Source organism: Scylla paramamosain, unplaced genomic scaffold (assembly GCF_035594125.1).
Source record: "Scylla paramamosain isolate STU-SP2022 unplaced genomic scaffold, ASM3559412v1 Contig58, whole genome shotgun sequence".
Classification (NCBI taxonomy): domain Eukaryota; kingdom Metazoa; phylum Arthropoda; class Malacostraca; order Decapoda; family Portunidae; genus Scylla; species Scylla paramamosain.
In genome coordinates, this window is record NW_026973723.1 from 337,501 (window position 1) to 359,237 (window position 21,737).

The 21,737-nt window shown below is 40.4% G+C and overlaps 1 long non-coding RNA gene across 3 annotated transcripts in view; it reads right to left on the reverse strand.

The window, feature by feature from the left end:
• LOC135098372 (uncharacterized) overlaps positions 1 to 21,737 on the reverse strand; it is a 126,454-nt gene that overhangs the window by 14,275 nt on the left and 90,442 nt on the right. For 2 of the 3 annotated variants that reach the window (XR_010266917.1, XR_010266915.1), the window contains exons 3-4: positions 12,341 to 12,441; positions 11,268 to 11,874 (exon numbers count right to left, since the gene is read on the reverse strand). This is a non-coding gene — a long non-coding RNA (uncharacterized LOC135098372). The remainder of the gene's footprint in view (positions 1 to 11,267; positions 11,875 to 12,340; positions 12,442 to 21,737) is intronic. The other variant, XR_010266916.1, reaches the window with a different exon arrangement.

A 21,737-nucleotide genomic window follows, 5' to 3' on the forward strand; every position in this document is an offset into this window, starting at 1 on the left:
AGAGAGAACTAGAGTAGATATTCCGAAACCTGAGAATGAGAGGTAGGCACAATTTGCCTGACAGATGCTCGTGTATTTGGAGAGAGGGAGTGAAGCACATCCCTACAGACTGAGCAGCAGCAATCACCCGCCCCATTGAAGCACAAGTGTTAGGAAAGAATGAGCGAATACACAGTGACACCCAGACTGTGAAGGTGGGGAGATCCACACTACACTTGGTGTAGTAAAGTCAGTGTTCAGAGATGATAGGCCAGGTTCTCCAGAGAGCTTCTCTTGTTAATAATGTAGGAAGGTAGTTAATCTGCCACTACAACCATGAAAACACCCTTAAAGATCCGTGGCACTTCAGGTGGAGACGTCTGGAAGTAGTCAGGACGCTGGCAAGGGTGTTTACGAATATGGTCTTAAAGCTGGTGCACAATTCTGATATAAGAGCATGAGAGCATAAGAAAATAAAGGAAGTTGTAAGGAACTGTCTACAAATAGTGTCGTGCATTAAAGTTCATAGTCATTAGATTTCTTTAAGATGTCAGATGAATTCCTGGATGAATATTGCAGGTGGTAAGCTTTATTAAGTGCTCAAGAGCTGCCTTGTGTGGACTGACTGACCTTTTGCAGGCTCCTTACTTTATGTTACGCTGTTAAACCTTTCAAGGGACCTTTTCTCTGCCAACTTGTTTTTCTCATTATTATGCAATGATAATATGAACTCATTGATTTCTTATGTTTTCAAGATGCACGAAAAGAATATAAGAAATTTAAAATGTTATTTTTCACCGACATGTAACAGAAATTCCATTATGTTAAAATATTTTCTATTTTTGGCAAGAAGCAACGAGGCAAACTTTTAATGAAAATAGACATCTGTGTTTTTGTTCTGCCGTACAAACAACAAATTTAGTGTTCCGGGGTAGAAGCAGAGCAGAGTGCGTCCCTTAATCTTTCTTTGTGCATTGCCTTCCCGTGAAGTATTTGACTGACGTGCCAGGAGGCAGTGGTGGAGTGCGAGGTTATCCACATCGGAGGTATTGATGAAATTAGTCGCAATTATCACACAGCTGCCTGGAACAAAGGCATTGGGAGGAAAACTGTTGAAACAAGTAAGACAAAACTAAAGTATCTGCGTAGTCTGACAAATTATATCAATTTTATTTTTCTGAGACAAGAACGAAATGAAAAGCGAACTCAGGAGCTCCGCGAGTGTTGATAAGTAACGAAAATCAAGGCGAATAGAAATAAAGTAAAGAAAAAGTGGAAAAGCCTCAATAGTACAAAGAGAAAACACGTCAGTAATGTGTTACGTAAGGCTTTCAAATATACGATAATGAGAACCTTTTTAATACGAGGCGGAAAACTCATCACGGCACATCCGCGGAGACGAGATTAAGCAGAGGAGCCTCGGAGAGAGATTAAAGAGGTTAGTGACAGGATGAGCAACTCCCTGGATGAGAGGACATCATTACACAACCGTGAAGGGAAGCGCGCCAAGACATCCAACAACATATTACTTTTTCTAGCATATTTCTATGTAAGTGTGTACGAAGGACAAAAAAAAAGTTATGATTCCTATAGGGTAGAAAATAAAAAGTATCCAAAATTTGAAAAGTGTTTTAATTGTATTCTTGATAATCGCCAGTTCCCTTGAGATCTTCATAATAGAACAACCAGTAACCATCACTGTGTTAGAAATATTGCTGAATCACAGGACTGACCGTGACTTCTGTTCCTAGATGCAATTACTTTTCTAACTGAAGGAGGAGAGAGAGAGAGAGAGAGAAAGAGAGAGAGAGAGAGAGAGAGAGAGAGAGAGAGAGAGAGAGAGAGAGAGAGAGAGAGAGAGAGAGAGAGAGAGAGAGAGAGAGAGAGAGAGAGAGAATGTGTGTAAAGGAAGTGGCGGAAGATAGAGAAGTTTGGGATAGTTAAGGATGGTTAAGGATGGTGACAAATGCTGCCCGGCAGGTGATAATTGGAAGACGTAGCTCGGAGGGAGAGGAGAAGCCATTAGCAGAGGTACACAGTGATCCGTTACTGGAGGGGAAGGTGAACTGATCCGCTGTCGCCCAAAGGAAACAAACCATTGGCAAGAAATCCAGCGTTCCCTCTCTTGCCATCTGCTCCTGTGCTGGCCAGACGTCACCTGGGACACAACCCTGACGCAATGTGCTGTTTCAGAGACCTTACAGAAATGCACACAGGAAAAATCATATTTGAAGACAATAAAAGCATACAGCATAACGGCTATCCCAGGGACCCTATGAAAATACACAGCAGAACTTCCTTTTTTTCAGGCTTTACAAAAACGTACAGAGCAGAATAATTATTAGGAAAAGACTATAAAACTGCATACACCAGAACTCATTATTTCAGAGGCACTACATTAACAACGAAGTATAACTATTTGTAAAAATCCCTGTAACCTCACTACGTATTTGGAAATTATACTATGAACCTAAGAGCTTAAGAAGCCAAAACAACAGTCAACAGGTCACAATTCCAAACTACGCCTCAGTCTCCAAGTCTTCCCACACAAGCATAACCTGAGTTCAGACACGTGTAGCCAGTCCACGCCAGGGATTACAGCACCAGCCATAACCTGCAGCCATTCACGTCCGCCTCAGTCCAGACTCGCCGGGGCAAGAGGTGCTCAGTTGGCCTTTCAAGACAGTAATACCACTAACGATGCATAACACCCACACCACAGCGACCCCACTCCACGTGCCTCTAATGTATCCCTCAATTGGCTTTACACACAACTACCCGCTACTGATGCAGCCAATCCCTTCACTGCTCCATAAGACAGACCCGTTCATAACCGCCCCTCTTCACCCTGCCGGTGTCTATCAACCCCTGTGTAGAGGAGAGGGGGCAAGGCAGAGGTAATAGAGGTAAGGGTAACAAGTAACACAGGCCCCATAGCAGATACAACCTTCGTAGAGCGCTGGAGAGAGGCAGTGAGGAGGATAACGAGGCCTAACACACTCTTGAAGGGAACCTGAGAGGGGGAGACAGTAGGTGTGTGGATCACAGGGCACACCAGCCGGTACAGGGGGCAGTGACGCGTGCTGTGGGGACTGACTCCTGGCAGCCTGACAAACTCACTTGTGCTAATTAGGTGAAGGGTGACAAGGTTAGGAAGTTACATTACTGTTAGTTCTTATAATATTCTTTTGCTGCTACCAGTGTTGTTGCTGCTGCTGTTTTTATTATTATTATTATTATTATTATTATTATTATTAATTAACATTATTATTATTATTTATTATTATTATTATTATTATTATTATTACCATTACACCACCACCACCATCACCACCACCACCACTACCACATCTTATAACAACAAGCCTAACACTACCATAATCACCACTACAACCATCAATGCCACAACATAACAACCCTTAACACACCCATTAACAACAAATCAACACTAACACCAGCAACACAATCATAATTCTAACACCACCGCCACTCTTCCTACACGCATCCAATCATGACGCTGCGAGACACAAACACCACTCTATGTTTCCCTTCCCTGTCACATTTCCTTACCCTTCCCTCGCAATGTTTTCCTTTCTCTATCACACTCCCTCACTCCCTTCCCCTCCCCCCGCATAGCCGCCTCCCCAACAGGTTGTCTGGACCATTATTTTGTTTAATCTCAAGACAATGTCACACACAGGAGTTCCTTATTTTCTCCCACCGACCAAATCTCCCGGGAACTGCTATTGTAAGACATGGAATCCTCCTTTATCCCGATTTTTTTTTATTTTTTTTTATTTACGCTTCAGATTTATTCATGTCTGGTGAGGTCCGGCGGTGACTACACAATTACGTACACTACACGTCTATCTCTTATGTTTCCTCAGTGAAGGCGAAGATAAACTACATTGATAACCCCGAACCTTGTAACAAAGTCCATATTATCTCTTTCTTAGAGTGTGTGTGTGTGTGTGTGTGTGTGTGTGTGTGTGTGTGTGTGTGTGTGTGTTTCTTTCACGAGTTTTCTCTGTGAGCGTGTGGTAATTCTAATCTATATTGCCTTTCTGTGGTGGTAATTACTAAGATCTTACGTAATTTTTATCTTCTGTTTTCCTTGTACGTGTGTATTTTTTTCTGTCCTTCCACGATGGTTTCCAATGTGGCAAGTCTCAGCCATGTGAAGGGGAAAAAACAACCTCACGTAGTTCTCCGTGTCTCGTCTCTTTCTTGCATTTGTGCGTCTTTTTCACAACAGTAACCTGTATAATAATGAGTAAGGTATGTTAATTTTCGTCTTCGTGATGGAAATAACATAAGCCTGCCATAAAATTCTGCTTCTCATCTCTTTCTTAAACTTTTATCTTTTTTTTTTCAGTATCGCTTCAATAAAGGTTCTTTGTGTGGTAAACCTGAACTGTATTGCTTCTCTGTGCTGGTCACGTCACGAGCTGAAATAACTCAAATGCCATGTTAACTATCCAGGCTGCTTCTCTTTCCCACACTTCTAGTTTTGTCAGTCTCCTTCACAATGGTTCTGTGTGGTAAATCCAAAACAATGTCATTTCTCTGTCGTCAAAAGAAAAACAAATGTCACGTAACTTTCCGTGTCATCTTTCTCTCATGCTAGCGTTTATATTTTTCTATTTTATGTATTTATTCATTATTGACCACTCATTACTACCACACTAACTCATACTCATTACTCCATGCATGACCTCAGCGTACCTTATTTTTCTACCTTAACTTATAATTAGCAGTCTTTAAAAATAAATCACTACCACATTTATTTCAGTCCTGGTGGAGTCACAGGCGCGGGTGTCGCTGATCCCCAGCCGTGTGATCACCGTTTTTATTTCACGAATAATATGTAAAAGTTATTTGCAAAATCTCAGTTTTGATCAGATTTAATTATTCACGGAGAATATTATTTGACCTCACTTTAAATACTTCAATGGCAAAAAAGCCTCCCTGTAAAATAAAATTAATGAACATATTAATTTATAGTTGGCAGCGATACGGAACACATTATTTCTGCCTAAACTTTTCAGTCATGGCGTCTGGCGCTCGACGTATGTTCGGCTGCCTATCTGACTGACCGGCTAACAGACTGACTGACTGGCTGAGTGACGATTAAATGATGGTCTAACTAACGGACTTGATGACTGCCATTAGTACCAAAAAAAAAAAAAAAAAAAAATGAAAGCCTTCTCCCTCAAATAAATAAATAAATAAATAAATAAGGAAATAAATTAATAAAGCCTGTTAAACTATTGGTAATCATGAAAACTCTTGCAAACCCCGATAACTGCCACTGGGGTCCTTTAGGAGTCGCAGAAACGAGAATGAGATCTAAAGTGTGACGCTCTGATATTTATTTTTCAGTCTCACGTCTTTCTCATGCTGTTGTTATTACTTTAATGACTCACTTTTATAATTAATGGGCTTATACTCTCATTAATATATATATATATATATATATATATATATATATATATATATATATATATATATATATATATATATATATATATATATATATATATATATATATATATATGTTTTTTTTTTTTTTTTTTTTCTGGAGGATTGAGTGTGTGTGTGTGGGTGGGTGGGTGTGGATGTGGAGTCAGTCAGTCTCTCTCTCTCTCTCTCTCTCTCTCTCTCTCTCTCTCTCTCTCTCTCATGCAAATAAATAAATAATGCTCAACTAACACCCACTTATTTTCATGCTCCCCTCTGTGCACACACACACACACACACACACACACACACACACACACACACAACTTTCCTCGTTAGCTCCGGGACACAATGTTCAGGACACTGTCGCCTCCACCTCGTGTGTTTAATGGACACAATGGATAGCACAGTTCAGTGATTTTCTCCTTGAATTATGAAGGAAGTGTTGGTAGTCCTGCTACTGATTCCCTGCCGCCGAGGGACCGCTGCTGACTCCCCCGCCGCAGCCACCGTGACGTGACAACCCCTCGCCGCCCCACACTTCAGCAGCCCCGCGTCACGATTCGCCTGTCACGTTCAGCGAGGTCTCCATTCTTAAACGCTTTGCTCTCTCATTAGGACTGTTTTCAATGACCACTGAGTTAGTTAATTCGGTCGAAACGTTTAGAAATATGGTTCCGATGTGATTCTGTGATTTTTCATTTATTTATTTTTTTAACGTTTTTATTTGTGTTGAAATTTTAATCTTCCGACGTATTTTTCATGCCTTCACTTCAGATAAAATCAAAAGCACAGCACTTCCTTGAAAAAACACATCGATAAAAATTACCTCCCTTGCCTTGCCCTCCGTCACTCAAAACAGCACCTCCCTTCCTTCTCCCTCCGTCACACAAGACAGCACCTGCGTTACATAAGCCAGTCACTCCCCACCCCCTGTCGCCTCCTGTCTGGACTCCTGAGTGTTGGTCTCTTCATCTGCGTAGCATTAAGTAAAGTACTCCATATGGTGCGTGCTGCTTGCATGGTGGTGTTATCAAGCCAACACCAGCAGGTTAACACGCACGCACGCACGCACCCGCACGAACACACAAACGTCAAGTCTTGAGTCTCCGTGCACGTGCTTGGGAAGAATGCACGGTCGAGGTCACTGGCATGTCTATTCACCTCATTACTCTCATGTTTTTTTTCTCCTCCTCTGTTCTCTTCTCCTACGTTTTTTTTTTTTTTTTTTTACAAAATTTTAAGCTAAAAACAAGACGACTTAACTCACACACACACACACACACACACACACACACACACACACACACACACACACACACACACACACACACAATCCTCCAAAAAAAATAAAATAAATAAATATATATATATATATATATATATATATATATATATATATATATATATATATATATATATATATATATATATATATATATATACGAGTATATATATATATATATATATATATATATATATATATATATATATATATATATATATATATATATATATATAAAAGTGAACTCACACATTCCCAGGTCCTCCCTCCCTCCCAGCAAAAAGTGACCCAAAAGCAGCACACAATTACTGTCCAGAATAAACAAACAAACAATTGTTTAAATAATTACTTTTGACGTTGAATGGAGTAATTTTTAGATCGACATCATTTATACAGAGAAGGAAAGAGAGATAGAGAGAAAAGCACAACATGTGATGCATTTTTAACACCGATGCATATTTCATGAGGGCAGCAGTGGGTAGGTGTGTGTCCCGCCAGAATATACTATAGACTCATCCCTGCCTCGCCTCTGCTCCTGACTAACGAGATTACGGATAGAATCAACACACGTTGCATTTTTTAGCTCATTTAACTCATTAATCACAGCAAGTCATCATCATCTCTTATGGTGGAGACAGGGCAGGTGTGACAACGAGATCATGAACAGAATCAACACACGCTGCTTCTGACAAACTAATACATTCCTCCGTTGCATCAGCGATCTTTTAGTTTATCTCTTACCAGAGACGCAGGCCGGGCAGGTGTGACAACGTCATGAACATAATCAACACACACACAAAGCTTCTGACACACGCTACACACACTGATTTTGAATAAGCAATGTTTTTGGTTCGCTCATTAGTCACCGAGACTCCTCTACATCTCGGAATAAAACCCAGAGGCCTGCCAGGTGAGACGTCGAGATCATTAACTGAAGCAACGCACACGCTGCTTATGACACGCCAGCCACACGCATTTCTCTCCATAAGCAATCTTTAAATTCTTTTTTTTAATCATAGCGACTCTTCCTTATCTCTTAGTAGAAAACGCAGGCCGGCAGGTGTGTCCTTGTACCGTCTTGGGATACTGCCGCCTGCCTCGGACCCGCCAGCTGCGACTCAAGCAGTTTTTAAGGGGCAGATCAAAACAGTCTAAGTCAGGGGTGTCAAACACGCGCGGCCCGCCACACTACTATGTGCGGCCCGCGGCACGTCTCATATTTCAGTCTTACAGTTGGTCTTTTTACAGGAATGATTAAGCCAGCCAGCCCTTTGCATTTTAAAGTCATTATATAAAGATATAAAGATACTATTATATTTTTTGGGCGGTGATGTTCCTCTGTGGTATAGTAACTCCCAACCTCGTCAAGTGTGTGTGTGTGTGTGTGTGTGTGTGTGTCCGGCTCGCCGCCACCCGCCAACATTCTCTCTCTCTCTCTCTCTCTCTCTCTCTCTCTCTCTCTCTCTCTCTCTCTCTCTCTCTCTCTCTCTCTCTCTCTCTGTGTGTGTGTGTGTGTGTGTGTGTTATTGTTAAAAGTATTTTTCTTAATTAAAGTAAGTGATTGCAAACACAATGTCACCAGCAGGAACTTTACCATCTGCTTCAAGTTTTCTATCGTGTTTTGTAGTGAATGAATTATTCTCATATATTTTTACGTAAATCATGTGACCATTTCGTCTCGTCGACTGCGTTCCAAAGCCAGTGACTATAGGTGACGAGAATACACGTAGTCGTACGGGCCCTGCTCCGTAATATACATGTATTAGACGTGACCATAACTCGTCATTCCTCCGTCTCACCGAGAATCGGCCTTTGACTTCAGTCCTGCTTTGTCCTTCGAGAGCGTCACAGCGTCAGATTTTGGTGTGACTCTTACTGCATATCATCTCATCATGATTTCCAAGAAGCGAACAGTTACTGAAGAACATCGTGTGATGCAGGAAAAGTGGAAAATATCTTACTTTTTTGCTGAAGTGAATGGAAAACCAACTTGTTTGATTTGGAACCAAATTATAGCGGTGTCAAAAGAATATAACATTCGGCAACATTACACAAGCACTCATGCTTCAAAGTATGATGTGTATAGTGGAAAACTTCGTGAAGAAAAAGTAAAGACGCTAGAACAGTCTCTCAAAAGGCAGCAGTCAGTGTATCAGCGTGTTCATGAAGCCAGTGACACTGCAGTACGGGCAAGTTATAGGATTGCATGATGATGGCCGCAGAAGATATTTGCCCTGAAAAACGTAGATCATTTGCAAACATAAGCCTTTCAAGAAATACAGTTGCAGAAAGAGTAAATGAACTGTCAGAAAATCTTAATAGTCAGCTCAAAGAAAAAGTTGCTAAATTTGTAGCATTTTCTGTAGCAATCGATGAAAGTACAGACATTACTGACATAGCTCAACTAGCAGTGTTCATACGTGGTGTTGATGAAAATATGCAGGTAACTGAAGAATTTGTGGAATTAGTACCAATGAAAGGAACAACAACAGGGGATGATATATTTGTGAGTTTGACTGGTGCACTTGATAGGATAGGTGTTGACTGGAAGAAAACTGTGAGTCTGACAACAGATGGAGCATCTCAAATGGTTGGTAGAAAGGCTGGCGTGACAGCAAAGTTAAAGGAAAAACTACTCACCCTGAATTCAGACCATCAAATTCACAGTGTTCATTGCAAAATTCACAGGGAAGTGCTTTGCAGTAAAATATTAAAGATGGATCACGTTATGGATGTTGTTGTCAAGGCAGTAAACTTTATACGAGCGCGAGGTCTGAACCACAGACACTTCAACTGCCTATTGGAGGAAACTCACTCTCACGGTCTGCCTTATCACACTGATGTTCGTTGGTTAAGCCGGGGAATTGTGCTGAAGCGCTTTTATGGATTAAGAAGTGAAATACAAAGTTTCATGCATAACAAAGGAAGAAATGTCCAGGAACTGAAAGACTATGATTGGCTTCAGGATTTAGCCTTCATGGTAGATATGACAGAACACTTGAATTTGCTCAATACAAGACTGCAAGGTCGCAATAAATTGGTGACAGACATGCATGAGTCCATTCGTGCTTTTGAGGTGAAGCTCAAACTTTTTGAACGTCAACTAGCAGCGAATAATGCTGCACACTTTCCTACACTGAAATCATTGCAAAGCACACCTGAGTTTCGTGGAATTATCAGCAGAGAAAAGTACTGCAACATGATTTCCAAGTTACTGAACGAATTTGGAGAAAGATTTGCAGACTTAAAGAACCTTGAGAGTGATTTCTCGATCTTTCGAAATCCTTTCGCTGCAAATCCTGATGAGACACCAGAGGATATTCAGTTAGAACTAATTGATCTTCAGTGCGATTCTGCGTTGAAGGAAAAGTTCTCAAGTGTTGATATTGGTACATTCTATCAATATGTTGGGCCAAGATATCCTCGAATCAAATGTTTGGCATCAAAGATTATGTCAATGTTCGGCAGTACCTATGTCTGTGAGCAACTCTTCTCACTGATGAACTTGAACAAGTCTGGACTCAGGTCTCGGCTCACTAATGAACACCTCAACTCAACACTGAAAGTAGCCATTGCTCAGTCTCTGGCGCCAAACATAGACGAACTTGTACAGACCAAGAGGTGCCAAGTTTCTGGGAGCAGCACGACCAGGAATTAAGGTAAATGATGCTTCCTTTTCTTTACTGGTTTATCTTTTGGTTACGTGTGTGCAAACGCGAGTGAAGGTAGAATATATTATTATTATTATTATTATTATTATTATTATTATTATTATTATTATTATAATATTACCTATTATTATTATTATTATTATTATTATTATTATTATTATTATTATATAATTACCTATTATTATTATTATTATTATTATTATTATTATTATTATTGTTATTATTATTATTATTATTATTATTATCATTAATATTATTATGGTCATACGTGATTATCTGGCCCGCACATTGAATGTGAAGGTGAAATCTGGCCCCTTGGGATAAATGAGTTTGACACCCCTGGTCTAAGTGGACTCCCCCTTGCTAAGCCGCAGGGCAGGACGGGGAGCACGCGAATCCTCTTGTTTCATAATTAGGTGTATGTAGGTGTATGTGCTGGTGAGTATATCTATGGTTTTCATTTGATATTATACTGTTTAATTTGATTACTACTAGCATGGTACTTCAGCTTAACGATACGTGTAAAAAATATAATTTCCTGGTGTTTATTTATTCATCAAAAGACCGCTCCCCCCACTTCCATGCCGTCTGGTCTTCCGTAGCAAACAATGTGACCTTAATCTTTAATACTAGGAATTGTTCCGAGTTGTTACCTCACTCACACAACCAGCGCTATCATAACGGTGTAATAATACTTCCTATCACAGCCGCAGCCACCCACCAACACAACACTGTAAAGGTGAACAAGAATCATGTACTTCTCATAGCGGCGGCGGCGGTGTGTTGAGGCAGCACTTCCACAGTATACGGGGGAAAAAATGGAGATATTTCCTTCCTATCACTATTAACGAGAACAAGAATCATGTACTTACTCTTAGTAGCGGCGGTGGTGGCGGTGGTGATGGCGGTGGTGATGGTGGTTATGGCGGTGGTGGTGGCGGTAGTGATGGAGTGTTAGTGTAACTCAAGCATTGAATTATTATCAAACCTATAGTTTTTTTCTAACGATCAATAATCATTCGCCATAGTCTCATCACTACAACACGCTTAGTGATCCGACTGTATGCGCTGCACCAATACACAGTCTTGATAACACAACATTGCAGTGTTCAGCACAAGAGACTTCCTGGCCACGGTGACAGTTACCATGGCGCCGCTCCGTCACGTGTGTTGAGAGCACTCGCCAGCCTCCTCCACGATGTGTCTCTCGTTAAAAGAGACTGCATGACCGATACAGTCCTGCACCACACAGTTCACTCTCGAGACTCAGCATCTTCTACTCAGTCCTGGCTGATCAGCCACTCTCCCTGCCTTATCCGGAATTCCGTGGCCAGGACGAAACTCACGTGCATCCTACCTCTTGCGGCAGATCACTCTCCACGAGACCAGAGGCCCACTGCGTCACGGGGTCTTTTCGTCCCAACTCGTTTACTTGGCGCTGGCTTGTTCTGTAAATACATAGAGGCAGCGGCGTGAAATCTGTCCAAGAAATTGTATTCACACGAATGTATCATAATTTTACATACTAACATAGTTTTTTTTTTATATGGAAATAAGAGTTATGGTGTAAATAAAGGAGATGTGGACGCTGATAGAGATGAGCATGAACAGTGAGTGACGCAGTGAAGCAGCTCGAGCGTTTCACTCGTCATTACCAAGCTGTGAGTAAACATGATTCACAAAACAAAGATGAGGTGACACAGGAACATTGCTGTTTACAGTGAGGCAGAGTGAGATGGAGGGAAGAAATTGCGGTAGAAGTGCAAAGGATGGGAGTCACAGGGGAAGATGCAAGGGACAAAAACATCTGGAGGAGACCCGTACAAGGAGAGATAAGAGAAGCAATATTGTTATCTGATGCGCAAGACTTATCGGTATAAAGGGAGAATAAACTGCAGAAGACCTGTATACTCACAAAACTATCTGTGGTAAGCTACATACGTACATTTACGCCACACACAATCATATCAGCCTCGTCCCTTGAGTCTCGCGCTGCCAAGATGATTCGTCTCAGGATTCAGTTCCAAGTACCGTCCATCGAGAGATCTGCGACGTCACAAGAGGTTGAGAAAGGTCAGGCGAGCGATGGGTGGATAGGTAGTGTAGGGCAGGCTGGTTGTGAGATGGCTAGGACAGAGTGAAGAATAACCTGGATAAGGAATAAGGCAGGACAGGAAAGAAAGGGATGACTAGGCAGAAGGATGGGAAGTTGGGTGTGGGGATATATAGGTGGGGATGGGAAACAGTGGAAAAGGAATGACTGAATGCAAGGAGAAGCCATTACGAGTATGTAGAAGAATTATTGTGCGGCTTGTGTGTGTGTGTGTGTGTGTGTGTGTGTGTATGTGTGTGTGTGTCAAAGTAATCAAATCTAACGTGAGTTTCAATACTACTTTGTTTCATTATGCTTTATATGATCATCAGAGACTTCACCTGTTAATATTTCACATTTGTGTGGTGGAGCTTCACTACTGGAGGCGTGAAAAGTTTGACATCCTCACTACTCAGAATAATTAAATATAACGATTTTTTTTATGCCACACTGTATGTTACCTTATATGAACACTGCTATTGTCTCCCTCTTAATACTCTGTGAGGTAAGTGTGTGCTGGAGATTCATCAGTGGAGGCGTAGAATGCTTAAGCTCCACACCACTCCCACTAATTTAACATGACTTTTTGCACCTTTTTTTTCTACGTTCTAATACGTTTGTAAAATCACTAGACTTTATTTTTCGTCTCAGTAGTTTATGTTAAGTAAGTGCGAGGCGGGCATTCACTAGTAGGGGAAATTTTTCAACCACTTCATCATTCTGAATAATTTCATCACATGCGACCTACATTTATATTACAGTACTTTCTGAAGCAGCGTTAATAAACTCACCACACACTTGACTTTTCCTGATTGGTTCGTACAGATATTAAGTTAAAAGTAAGGCAGAAATTCAATGGTGACAGGAGCTTCCTCAGTCGCCTCACCACTGCACAGGTGTCAATATACACAACATTTTTCTTTTTACACATTATTTTCTGAAAGTTAATACACTCACCAGACTTCTGATATATTTTTGTCTCACTATTTCACATAAATACAAAGTAAGATAAAAAATAAATCCACTTCACATGATGAAATTTAACAAGCTTTACTCCTTTTATACAGCACTCTCTGCTATGGTATTTAATCTAAATTAGCTCTCTCTTTTTCTCTCTCTTTTTCTGTCTTCCTTTTCTATGCTACGTAAGTACGAGGCACAGATTAACTAGCGAGGGGAATTTTTAAACCACCTCACGATTCAAAGCAATTCCATCCTAATAATACACTCCTTGTATCGTTCCTTATAACACTTTCTAAAACGACGTACGTAAATTTTTGTCACCTGAGATTTTTTTTTTCTTATAATTTCATATTGAGTGTAGCCGCCGTATACGTACACCTTACACGACGGCTAGAGATACGCACATACGTACATTGTAATGTGACATTTTATGTTTTATTTGTTAGCGTTATATTATTTGTAGCACCTGGTTGTTATACATGAGCAGTGTATGGCGCGCCTACTCGCCGGCACAACAGAGTGGGAGGAGAATGTAGGGCCGAGGGGACGCGTTGAACTTGCCCTCTCAACTATTTCTCTCGCCGAATGGTCGGTTGTTGTGACGTGAGTGTTGATAACATACCCACAGCATAATGAACATCATAGGCTGTAGGGGCCCACCAGCGCCTCCAAAGCCACGTCACGACAGTCACGCCTACACGTCAGACGTGTCTCGGAAGGCGCGGAGAGTAAATCCCAGTAAATCCCCGAGTTCTCATCCTGGTAAATCCCCAAGTGTAATCCCTTGCATACAACCAAGAGGACGCCTGTTCCCCGCACTGTGTGTGTATTCATCATAGTATTAGATAACAGATTTAATGATGTGTGTCAATATAATTAATGTAACTACTTATAGTAATTAGATACTTATGTAACTGAGGATTTAGTGATGTGTGTTTATGTAAGTACACTTAACGTAACATAATGACGTACATCAGATCACGCAGACGAGAGGGCGACTTGCTATGTTTGTGCTGGTGGTGTTCATCTGTAGAAGCGACTGAACCCGCTAAAGTGTAGGTAACTTTGTATTGACTCACATATGTTACGGAACTGACGACGTGAAGTGTCACGACATTGATGTACTGCAATACTTGTTTTATCTACTGATATACTCTTCTGTGTTTTTCTCAGTATTAGTGATACTATGTTAATTCACAGGTTTGACCGCTTCTGAATACAAAGAGCGCGTACTGCACAGCTCGTTTCAGTCACCTCCAGTACAATACATTAATAAGCGTCGTACGGCACTTACATTGACTAAAAGAGAAAGGAGAATTTCAATATTTCAGTACAGGCAAGAACTTTAGAGCTTAATTTAAAAAGCCTTCCTTAACTTTTTACACGAGTTTCTAAGCTACCTTTATAATGTTGACTGTTTTATTTACTTGATTTTTTTTTTTTTTATTATTTCATTGTAAGAGGCAGAATCTCTGTTTAATTCAACACAAGTAACTTCTTTTCTTCCACACAAGACTTTTCTCAGCGACGTTTATAAATATTCATCAACAACCACCCAGACAGTTTTTCTTCCTTACAGTTTCATGGGTTTCATAACGTTTTATATTATCCTATTTATTATTTCACATTAAGTAAGAGGCAGAATTTAAACTTAATCTAACGCAACTGACTCCATTTCTTATCCACGACTTTTAAATTCTCCGCACATTTATAAGTATTCATCAACAAACACCCTGATTTTTTCCTTCTTTACTCTCTCATAGGTTTTATAAATTTTATATGAGAACTGGATTTGCTTCGATTCCTTTGTTGCTTGGACGACCCTGCTTGAGTTGTGTTGACTCCACCTCTTGAGTCTTTCGTCCCCGTGGGGAGCTAGTCACTTGGTACTTGGGCGGACGGTACTCAGGTCATATTAGCCTCAGGTCAGATGCTCCTCAAAACAGATCAGCCTGAGCGCAAATAGGCCTCAGGACGTTTGGTACTCGACACACTGGGTACCCAAACCATTTGGTCCTCAAAATGTCTCTAGACTCAAACGTCTGCACTACAGGCTTCATGAAAGCAGCATTGTGGATCCGCACACACTAATATAACGTTCACCAACCCATCCATCTACTTATTCACCCACATTCACCCATCCACTCAACCACCCCCTGATTCACTTACCCTCCCATCCATCCAACCACAGACTCCCACTGATCCATCATTTATCCTCCCCATCCACTCACCAACCCATTCTCTAACCTTCCTACCATCTAACCACCCACCAACTGACCCACTCATCCACCCACCCACCCACCCACCTATCCACAAAACCATTCACCCCCTCATCCACTGACCCACCCACTGACCCGGCCATCCACTCATCTATCCACACACATACTCACAACCATCCATCCATCCTTCCATTCATCCACTCACTCACCCTTGCATTCACACATCAGTCCATCCATCCATCCATCCATTCCTCCACACATCTCCATACACACACCCATTCACTTCTCACTCATTTCATTCACCTACCTACTCAGAGATTTATCCACTCACCAATCACCCATCCACGCATTAGCCATCTTCTCTCTCTCTCTCTCTCTCTCTCTGAAACTTAGTTGGAATACGAGGGCTCCCCATCAAAGAAAAAACAGAGAACAGGCAAAAGTGAAGGTTAAGATGGTGAAATCCGTTTTCTGTGGCTTGTAGAAGCAGGGGAAACTCTTCTATATTAAACAGATCTATCTCCACCTCGTCTCTAGAAGAAGAGAAGGAGGAAGAGGAAAAGGAGAAAAAGGAGAAGGAGAAGGAGGAGGAAGAAGAGGAGGTATGTGTTTTTTTTGTAAGTAAAGAGATATTACTCTAATTTCTTCCTTCTCAGTTCCTCCTTTTCCTCCTCTTCCCATTCTTATTCTCATCTCTTCTCCTTCTTCCTTGAGTTCTGCAGAGGAAGCAATAGATAAATTATCAAGTTTGCGATTTAGATGACAACCAAAGGTAACAACCAAAGGACATACCCATAATATATATATATATATATATATATATATATATATATATATATATATATATATATATATATATATATATATATATATATATATATATATATATATATATATATTAATTGAATAAATACTTTCAAATAAATTGCATAAAATATTAAAAACAACAACAACAACAACTACTGCTACTACTACTACTACTACTACAGGTAAAATATAATAACATTAATAAAATAGTAGTAATATTTAATCGAACAAAAATAAGAACAACAATAGCCACAACCTTTAATTAAAGAACAACAACAAAAACAACAACAACAAGAACAATAGCAATTATAAATAACTTTGAAAATAATCATGTATAATATAAACTTATAACATTCTCTCTCTCTCTCTCTCTCTCTCTCTCTCTCTCTCTCTCTCTCTCTCTCTCTCTCTCTCTCTCTCTCTCTCTCTCTCTGGTAAAATTAGCTGGGATACGAGAGTTCACCATTAAACAGACAGCAGATGATGTTCAGATCGTGAAGTACATTTTCTATGGCTTGGAGAAATAGGGATACCTCTTCTATATCAAACAGCTCCACATCTACCAGGTCTTTAGAGGAGGAGAAGGAGGAGGAAGAGGAGGAAGAGGATAAGGTAAAATGTTTTGGATTTTAGAAGCAGAGAGATATTGATTCAATTTCTTCCTCCTTGCTTCCTCCTACTGCTCATTCCTGTCATCATCTCATCTCCACCTATTCTTCTTCGAGTTCTGTAGAGGAAGCAAGAGATGAATTGTGAAGTTTGCACTTTGCATGACAATCAAAGAACACAGCGAGGGTGTTCAGTATGAGAGAAATAGAGAGGTTGCTTGTCTGGAAGGTCGTCTGGAGTTGATGAACGGAGGAATTCTGTTTTCGAGGCACTCAGTAATACTGTAAATAACCCACCAAACACTTTTATCTATATTAAACACACACACACATATATATATATATATATATATATATATATATATATATATATATATATATATATATATATATATATATATATATATATATATATATATATATATATATATATATATATATATATATATATATATATATATATATTTATTTATTTATTTATTTATTTATATAAATCCGTTGGGAACGGATTCAGACAAGAGGAGGAGGAGGATTAGAAAGGAAAACCAAAAAGCAGGAGATATTTTGGTCATCGTTAAGAGGTTGGGACGAGCAGGACAAAGAGAACAAGTACGAACACTGGAAACACAAAAGGTACTTAAGCCTTCCATCACCAGAATCTCATGCACTTTATATTTCTTCCCGGAACCATGCCAAGTCTGTTCTCCAACTAGCCAAAAACTCCTTAATTAACAGAAAGTGTCAAAATCTTTTAAGCTCTAACTCCCCTCGTGACTTCTGGCATCTAGCCAAAAATATCTACAATAACTTTGCTTCTTCTTCTTTCCCTCCTTTATTTCAACCAGATGGCACCACTGCTATCACATCTATTTCTAAAGCTGAACTCTTCGCTCAAACCTTTGCTAAAAACTCTACCTTGGACGATTCTGGGCTTGTTCCTCCCTCTCCTCTACCTTCTGACTACTTCATGCTACCTATTAAAATTCTTCGCAATGATGTTTTCCATGCCCTCGCTGGCCTAAACCCTCGGAAGGCTTATGGACCTGATGGGGTCCCTCCTATTGTTCTCCGAAACTGTGCCTCCCTGCTTGCACCTTGCCTAGTCAAACTCTTTCATCTCTGTCTGTCAACATCTACCTTTCCTTCTTGCTGGAAGTTTGCCTACATTCAGCCTGTTCCTAAAAAGGGTGACCATTCTAATCCCTCAAACTACCGTCCTATTGTTTTAATTTCCTGCCTATCTAAAGTTTTTAATCTATCTTCAACAGGAAGATTCTTAAACATCTATCACTTCACAACCTTCTATCTGATCGCCATTATGTGGTTCCGTCAAGGCCGCTCTACTGGTGATCTGGCTTTCCTTACTGAGTCTTGGTCATCCTCTTTTAGAGATTTTGGTGAAAGTTTTGCTGTTGCCTTGGACATATCAAAAGCTTTTGATAGAGTCTGCCACAAAGCTTTCATTTCCAAACTACCCTCCTACGGCTTCCATCCTTCTCTCTGTAACTTCATCTCAAGTTTCCTTTCTGACCGTTCTATTGCTGCTGTGGTAGACGGTCACTGTTCTTCTAAATATATCAGCAATGGTGTTCCTCAGAGTTCTGTCCGGTCACCCACTATCTTCTTATTATTCATTAATGACCTTCTAAACTAAATTTTTTGTCCTATCCACTCCTACGCTGATGATACCACCCTGCACTTTTCCACGTCTTTTCATAGACGTCCAACTCTTCAGGAAGTAAACATTTCACGCAGGGAAGCCGCAGAACGCCCGATTTCTGATCTTTCTAAAATATCTGACTGGGGCAAAGCAAACTTGGTTTTGTTCAATGTCTCAAAAACTCAAGTTCCTCCATCTATCAACTCGACACAACTTTCCAGACAACTATCCCCTCTTCTTCAATGACACTCAACTGTCCCCCTCTTCTACACTGAACATCCTCTGTCTGTCCTTTACTTATAATCTGAACTGGAAACTTCGTATCTCATCTTCAGTTAAAACAGCTTCTATGAAGTTAGGTGTTCTGAGACGTTTTCGCCAGTTTTTCTCACCCCCCATCCTCCCCAGCTGCTAACTCTGTACAAGGGCCTTATCCGTCCATGTATGGAGTATGCTTCACATGTCTGGGGGGGTTCCATTCATACTGCTCTTCTAGAAAGGGTGGAATCAAAAACTTTTCGTCTCATCAACTCCTCTCCTCTAACTGACTGTCTTCAGCCTCTCTCTCATCGCCGCAATGCTGCATCTCTAGCTGTCTTCTACCGTTATTTTCATGCTAACTGCTCTTCTGATCTTGCTAACTGCATGCCTCCCCTCCTCCCGTGGCCTCGCTGCACAAGACTTTCTTCTTTCTTTCATCCCTATTCTGTCCACCTCTCTAATGCAAGAGTTAACCAGTATTCTCAGTCATTCATCCCTTTCTCTGGTAAACTCTGGAACTCCGTGCCTGCTTCTGTATTTCCACCTTCCTATGACTTGAATTCCTTCAAGAGGGAAGTTTCAAGACACTTATCCTTGAATGTTTTACTACCGCTTTGGACTCTCTTATGGGACTGGCATCTCAGTGGGCTTTTGTTTTTTTGTTTCCCTTGGCTAGTGTCCCTCCTAGAAAAAAAGAAAATCGAGTGATAATAAAAATCAACTCAACTCTAACGAAAAAAAAAAAAATTAAGTTCTTACAGTGGACGCTACACCCAAGATTTGCACATGAATCAGGTTTTTTTTTTAATGTGGTGCTAAGGTGAAGCATACTGTGTTGTTTTTCTAAGGGGGCGTTCATAAATGCCAATCAGCGTAACTTCGACCCTGACGTAGAAAGCCAAAGTCGGGTACTCTTGCAACGACTAATATGGAGTTTGATATATATTATTCTGGTATGTTTTTTTTTCTTTTTTATGATACAACGGTAAAGAATTCTATGTAAGTTTAGATTTCTGAGGTGCGTTCATGATTGTCAATGTATCCACCAATAAACGAGGACAAAAAGTCGGATATTCTTACATTGGACGCTATCACACTGAAAGCTACGACTTATTCTATATTTTCAAGTGTTGTGAGGGTACAATATACAATATTTGCTTGAATTTGTGAGGTGAACTTCATGAATGTCAAGATCCTTAAGTAGGAAAAGAAGGAAGTGGAATGCTCTTACACCGGGAGCTATCTAACCAAATGCTGCATCTTTTATTACGTTTTCAAGGGTAAAGCACTGGCTTGGCCTTCTGAGGTGTGGCTCATGAACGTCGTTATACACATTCCTTAACTCAGCAAAAAGAAAGTTTAGTGTTGTTTACACACGTCGTTATCACAGTAAATGTTGCATCTTATCCTGGTATATTTCGAGCGGTACAAGGGTAAAGCACACGATATTGCCTTGCCTTCCTGAGCTCCGGTTCATGAATGTCAATAAGCACACTTAAATAGGAAAGGAGAAAGTATGATCTTATACTGGACTGAACATTATCGAATTAGGAGTTTTTTACCCATGTGGTGCAAGGGTAAACAATATCTGCCATCTGAGAAGTGGTTCATGAATTTCACTCGCCACATTCAGTTAGGGGAAAAAAAAGGAATGTACGAGCTTCTTAAACTGGACTCAGCACTGTTCAGTTCAGTCCTGTATGTTATTACGTTAACATAATTATACACGTGGCGCAAGGGCAAAGCAAACTATATCTGTTTTCACGAGTGTGGATCCAGGATATCAATAAATTACAAACCCCACGAATACCATGCAGTCTTCGCAGTTTCCAAGGCACAGGTAAGTCAAATCTGAAAGACAAATCAAAGCAAATCCGAAAGACAAATGAAATACATCTACTCGGTGCCTCAGTTTCATCACCAATACAAGGGTTGTGCTAAATCTCCCTATTATCTGATTTTTCGTCCAAATTTTCCTGTCTCCTATCAGATCTTTCGTCCAAAACTTATCTGACGTGCAGTGATAAAAACTTGAAAAGGGAGATATTGTCACAGGGATGTCCAACATTTGCTGCCTAACGTACTGAAATAGGAACGTGAATTATTATTGTAATATCCAAAAGTTTTCTCTGACATGATGTGATGAAGAAAGTCATTAGAGATGTGTTATCATGATAGCCAGACTTTCCTGAATGACGAAATTTGCTGCCCGACACAATGCGGTGGGAATAAATACGAGTACACTGAATATTACTGCGTTGTCCAAAACTTGCCATCTAACACGCTGTGATAGGGAGAAATATGAGAGGAAACTAAACATTATTGTGATATCCAAAGAGATGGTGGTCTCTGCAGCAGCAACGACAAACAGCTTGGTGTAGTCTGTCCACAATTTGCCATCAAATGCTCCATAATAGAGAGAGGATCAAATATCAGTGATGTTCTCAAAGAGATGGTCCTCTTCGGTGCAGCAACGACAACAAACTCGGCCTAGTCTGAGCGAGTCATCAGGAAACACAGCAACAATGGTGTCCCCACAGCCTCCAAGAGTCACAGCCACATAGTTCTAGTGTCTCATCACTATTCAGCAGCGGTGAGGCTTCCAATGACCTTTATTCATACGATTTGACGTCTTGTTCTTGTGCTTGTACCTGCGATCTTGCCTTCACTGTTATAGGTGTCTGTATGTTGTTTGCTTTACTTGATGATTATTGTCATCATTATTATTATTA